Source organism: Rhinatrema bivittatum, chromosome 6 (assembly GCF_901001135.1).
Source record: "Rhinatrema bivittatum chromosome 6, aRhiBiv1.1, whole genome shotgun sequence".
In the NCBI taxonomy this organism is placed as follows: Eukaryota; Metazoa; Chordata; class Amphibia; order Gymnophiona; family Rhinatrematidae; genus Rhinatrema; species Rhinatrema bivittatum.
The window spans coordinates 259122957-259128956 of record NC_042620.1 but is presented as its reverse complement, the minus strand read 5'-3'; positions in this window follow the sequence as shown (position 1 = coordinate 259128956).

Genomic DNA, 6000 nt, shown 5'->3' with positions numbered 1-6000 from the left:
TACAGAAAAGCAGAAAATACTGCTTTTCTGTACACCCTACGACTTCATATCCTAGCAATATTAAGTCAGAGGAACCAAAAATATTTAAAACATTTTTTTTTATATTAAAAAAAAAAAAAAGTGTCAGCTGGTCCGGTTAGGAGAACGGACGCTCAATTTTAACGTCCATTTTCCTAACCGATAGCTGACAGCAAGTTTGGAAAACCAACGCTCCTAAAATTGAACATCGTATTACAGTCCCGGGCCATGCCCCGGTCCCTCCACCTATCTCGGGGACAGCCCGGGCCGTTGCAAGGCCTCCTCGGGCCTGTACTGCCTCCGTCGCGTCTCTCCCTCCTCGGGGGAGACGCCGTGGATCCGCCGCGGCTGGTCCCGCCCCCTAGGCACACGCGCGCGCGGGGAGGAGTTCCTCTTAAAGGGGCCAGCACGGGAAAACGCAAGCCCTGCCTCAGATGACGTCAGACGCTATCAGGGTATTTAAACCCTGCTTCTGGACATCTTCAGTGCCTTGCAACGAGGTTCTCTCAGTTCACTGAGTTTCTATTTGCTGCTTTGGATCTTGGATCGTCTCTTCTACTTCTGGCTTCTGACCCGGCTTCGTCCATTGACTCCATCTTCAGCTTCCGCCCCTGGCTTTGGCTTTGGACCTCTGACTTCTGGCTTCTGACCCAGCTTTGTTCTTGGACTTTGACTTCAGCTTCATCCGCCTCCACAGGTATCCAGTTTTTGCTGGCCCAGAGGATTCTCCTAAGTCCCAGCGGCTCGGGCTCTCACGGGCTCCTCCCGGGGGAGCCGTGGGCTTCCGAGGGTGAAGACTTTCCAGCCTCCTGGGCCCTGCCTTCCTCATTGACCATCTCTTCGGCCGCCTCCTGGATCCTTGGTCGCATAGAGTCCCACCTAAGTCCAAGAGGTCCGGGTCCCTATGGGCTCCTCCTGGGGGGACCTCGGTCTTCTAGTGGTGAAGCCTTCTTCAGAGTCTCTCTCTCCAGCGCTGCCTCCCGGCTGCGACGCTCACTGTGGGTCCCCACAGTGCAACACCTGCAGCCTCAGCCGGCCCAAGGGTCCACGACCATAACACATCGGTTTCCTGAACTCGCTGACAGAGCCACCTCTCCTGGGCCAAGGAGGCACTAGGGGCGCGTAATCATCCCTAGCGCCTCCTTTTAGAGTGACCCCTCATTTAAATACAGGATTGTGCGATCAGAGTGCCCGTTCTCCCACGCTTCTTACAGAATCGACCTGCTTCTCAGAGAGCTTAACGGGACAAGATTGCAGATCAAACTGCAAAGAAAAACAGGAAGACGCTGACAGAACTTGCCAGCTATTTTTTTTTTTTTACCAATTTAGCTAGCAATTTCCACTTTTATCATCTCATTGGTAAAGTTTGTATCTATAATACAAACTATTCTGTTGTGCCTGCAGGTTCAGCATTGTGCTGAGTTCTGTACGCACTAAAGCAAGTTGCTTGTGAGTAGATTCATTTAAACATGAGATACGACTACGGTGCAGGGTGGACAATTGAGAATACAGGTCCAAAAGCCTTTTGTTTCTCTTTTAACGCAGGTGAGATTGATAAATAACATGGCCAGGTAACACTGCTTTCGCAGCATTCCAGAAAACAACAGGCTCAACATCTTTAGAATGCAATTCACTATATTCCTGCCATTTACCACATAAAATGGTCACAAAATCTTTGTCTTCATACAAAAGTAGAGACATCCTCCAAGCTGAGGATCTTTTCATTCCCTCCAAAAAAAGACAACTGCACCAAAACCATTGAATGGTCAGAAAAGGGGACTTTGAGGATGTCAGCATCCACCAATACTGTAAACAAGTGTTCAGTCATAAGGACATAATCCAAGTGGGAATACATGTTACGAACATGGGAAAAAAGTGAATTGAGAATCTTCCATATGTTTAATGTGCTATGCATCCACTAAGCACGACTCAGAACATAAAAGCCCCACACCCATATCTGCTTGATGATTTTTTCGGGGATTAGAAGGGCGACAATCAACCAATGGATGACCTGTTATATTAAGGTCACCCTCTACGAAAACATTGAATTCCTCCCATTGTGCTATTTTGGAAATAATATTAGAAAAGAAACTCTGCAAGTACTGATTTACAAGTAAATTTTAAATGGCCTACGCGCATACATTTCGGGGTTTACACGTGTGGTTGGGCCTTGTGCACACTTTACAATGGGCCCAGCCGCGCACATAAACCCCGCTACGCGCTGAAGTGCTGGGCCGCTCCAAAAGGGCGGGGTTCTGGGCAGGGTAGGGGGGTGGGCCGGAAGCCAGCTGGCGTACAGAGATTACTTCTGCTCCAGAGGAGCAGTAAGTACTAAAATAAAAAAATTGGGGGATAGTTAGGTTAGGTTTAGGGGGCGGGGAGGAGAGGGGAGGAAGGATAGGTAGGGGTGTAGGGGTGTAGGGAAATTCTCTCCTAGTGCCCTCCTAGTCCGCTCCCTGGAGCGGACTGGGAGGGCACTGGGGGTGGTCGGATTGTGTCGCCTCACGTATTTTGCAAAAATTCCCTCCCTGCGCGCGCCATCTGCATGTGCGCACTCAGTCACTGGATTTTATAACATGTGCGCGCCAGCAGATGCACGTTATAAAATAGGCGCGTTCATGGATGCACGCACACTGCTTTTAAAACAGACCCCTTAGTGCGTAAAGAATGGCAAAAAGCATCTTCCTATCAAAAAGCGATCCCATGATAATCACATCTCTTCCCTGTACATCTGTAAATTGGTGCTCAAGAATAAATGAAGTATTCTTATTGATCAAAATCGCAATATCCTTTTGTCTATCAGAGAAGGAGGAAAAAAACATCGGTCCACCCATTCTCTGCACAGTTTAAGGTGCTCATTATCATTGAGATGAGTTTCCTGTAAAAAAACCAAAAAACCCTGTATTTGCATTGTTTTTACGCAACATATTCAACATTTCTTTCCTCTAAATAGGAGAATGAAGATCATCAATGTTGAGAATACATAGATTAACATTAGCCATATCCCAGCCATCCAAAATCCGATTTGGACAGTTCTAAAATGTGCACATTGTTTCTCTAGCTTCTGTTTTCTAAATCATCAACCTTATCTTCAAGAGACTGATTTTTCTTTTGGAGTTGCTGAAGAGAGGAATTGATAGAATTGAGCCTTTCTGTGTGCTGCATCATAGCCTGATCTACAGCTGTGATACTATTCGAACACAAAGCAAGCTTCTCGTGTAACTCATCCAGTCAAGATTGAATTTTTTGCAACTGATCGTTAACTGCTGCAGAGACCACAAGTGTTAGCTCCCATAATGTAGATTCTGAAATGCCTTCCAAAGGATCTGTGCGCAGGTTATCATTTGTATGTGGATGACATAGAATATTTTATTCCTTGGGGCCCACCACCACCTTGACCAGTGCACCTACCATTTCTTCAGTCTATGGTGAACCTTTCCCCAGCTTCTTGACCATGGCCTCTGTTCCCATAGCCATGAAGATTGGCTCACACCAGGAAAATATTGAGTTCTATATACTACCTAAAGTAATCAACCCTGTCATTCTTGAGTTGCCTTGGCTCAGACATCATTAACCTTCTATTGATTGGTCTTCCTTACAAAGTACCCAGTGGGGTCCTTCCTGCCAGGAGTACTGTTCTGCCCAGATCCAGCCGACAGACATGGTATCCCAGACCATCCTTCCGGACCTGCCAGGTCTGCCACTCCAGTATGCAACACTGAATAACCTGCACTGTAAGCAGCAACCTAAGATTCTGTCACCTTACTGCTCTGTAGACTGCTTGGATTTCTCAAAGCCCTTCGTCCTGGAAATAGAAGCCACTGCCAACAAGACTGAAACCATCCTCACTCAACAAGACAACTTAGGCATTTAAATAAATAAATAAATTTATGAACTATGCTTGCCTCTCGCCAAAAGATTCTCTCCTGCAGAAGATCAGTTGATGGTTGCCCTTTCATGTTCCTCTAAAACCAAAGAATTCTCAGAATCTCCTCCGGAACTCATGCCGAACCTTTCAGGTCCCCAGATGGTAAAAGGATCCCATCAAAGTTCTCCCCAGGAGCTGAAGTCAAAAGGTCTGGAGAGGGATCATAGAAGGTGGGGGTCCTGTTAAGTTTGCCAGTTGCAGCGGCTCGCCAAAACAAGCTACACTCACTCCAGCACCACCAGTTCTTCTTGTGGCAGAGACGCTACTGACAGCCGCCACCAAGAGCGGCATCACCTGCCAATATGCCACCACAAGTCAGGGATTTCCTATGCACATACAACACTTGATAACGTCAGCAAATCTCCACTACATAAACCTGTCCTGGACAGCTCTCAGACGCCTCAGCAACAGGTCTTCCTGCTCCAGTAGTGTGTGTTTGATTCCTGTTCCAGCCTTGCCTTTCCTCCCCTGTCCCTGTTGCCTCATTCTCTGCCTTGTCCTTGTCCCTGGAGTCTTTTCTTGCAGACTTGTCCTGTCTTGACCCTCAGTGTCTTGTCTGTCTTGACCTCATCCTCCAGTTCTTTTTTTTTTTTATTTTTTTTTTATTTTTAATGCATTTCAATTGTTTATACATACAGAAAATTACATAGAATGGATTATACTAAAATATTATTCCATAGACAATTTAAGACATCATTTTTATAACTCCATCCTATTACCCAAGGCAATATAATAAGAAAACTAGAGATCAAAACTCGGCCAAGACTAAATTGTTGGAGCATTTAAAGAAAATTTCAAGAAACACTAAATTGCCTAATCACATATTTCAATCACTTCCCCCCCTTCAATCATATTACATCACTAGGAGTGTGTATCTAAGTACACCCTAAGCTGGTTTGGGTCATTAAAGACATATTTGTCATTCCCAAAGCTTATATGACATTTACACGGGTACTTTAGTACAAATTGGGCACCTTTCTCAATAGCCTCTTTACGCATTTCAATAAATTTTCTTCTTCTCAATTGAGTATTGCGCACCACATCTGGAAAAATCTTTATAGGAGATCCATAGAAATCTATTTTTTGATATTTAAAATGTAGTCTCAATATGGTATCTCTTTCTACCGGTGATAAAAATTGTACAAGTAGAGTAGCTCTTACATTAATTTTTGATTCAAATGATTTCTCAATGAATTCTGTCAAATCTAAGTTCTCCTTACTCTCCACTAACTCTTCATTTTGTACTTGCTGAAGGTAGTAACTCTTTAAAACAGTTGGTAATGTTTTATCTGAATATTTTAACACGTTTTTTAGGTAACTATTTACTAACTCCCCAGATGTTATCAGATGAGTCTTAGGAAAGTTCAGGAATCTCAAATTTAATCTCCTGTTCATATTTTCAAGATTCTCTAATTTCCCTTGATGCTCCTCTATAGATTTTATAACATTAATCTGTACATCCTGTACACCGTCTAATTTCTTTCCAATATCTTTCACATCAGTTTCGATCTTAATTATTTTTTCCTTAGTATTCACATCATTTTTCAAAGCATCTTGTACAGACTTCATTAAACAATTAATAGATTTTTGCATTTTTAGCATTATCAAGCCTAGTTCTTCTAAGGAAAATTTTTGAGGTACAATCACAGATATGTCTTCAGACCCCACTGCCTGTTCCTCCATTTCATGTAGATTAAAGGGTCCCTCCTCGCTTGATACCGGTTGGGGGGTTTGTAAGTCCATGCTTCCAGAACTGTCCAAACATAAAGGTTTAGCATTGATCGAAACCCTCCCCATACTAATGGCAGGATCTCCCTCAGGCGAGATTCCAGCTAACATTGCTGGAGGGGGTTTTGGTTTCTCTGGGGCCCCAGGGGTTAATGATGTTTCTATAGCCAAATGACTTTCTTCCTGCTCCATGGTTAAATCATTAGCGGCCCCCTCTGGGTTTACTGTGGGAATTCTTTTGAAACACTCTACTATTCTAGGTTGTACAGTTTTTATCGGAGATGATGTAGAAGAAACCATTCTTATCTTAGCCTTCCTCTTGGTAT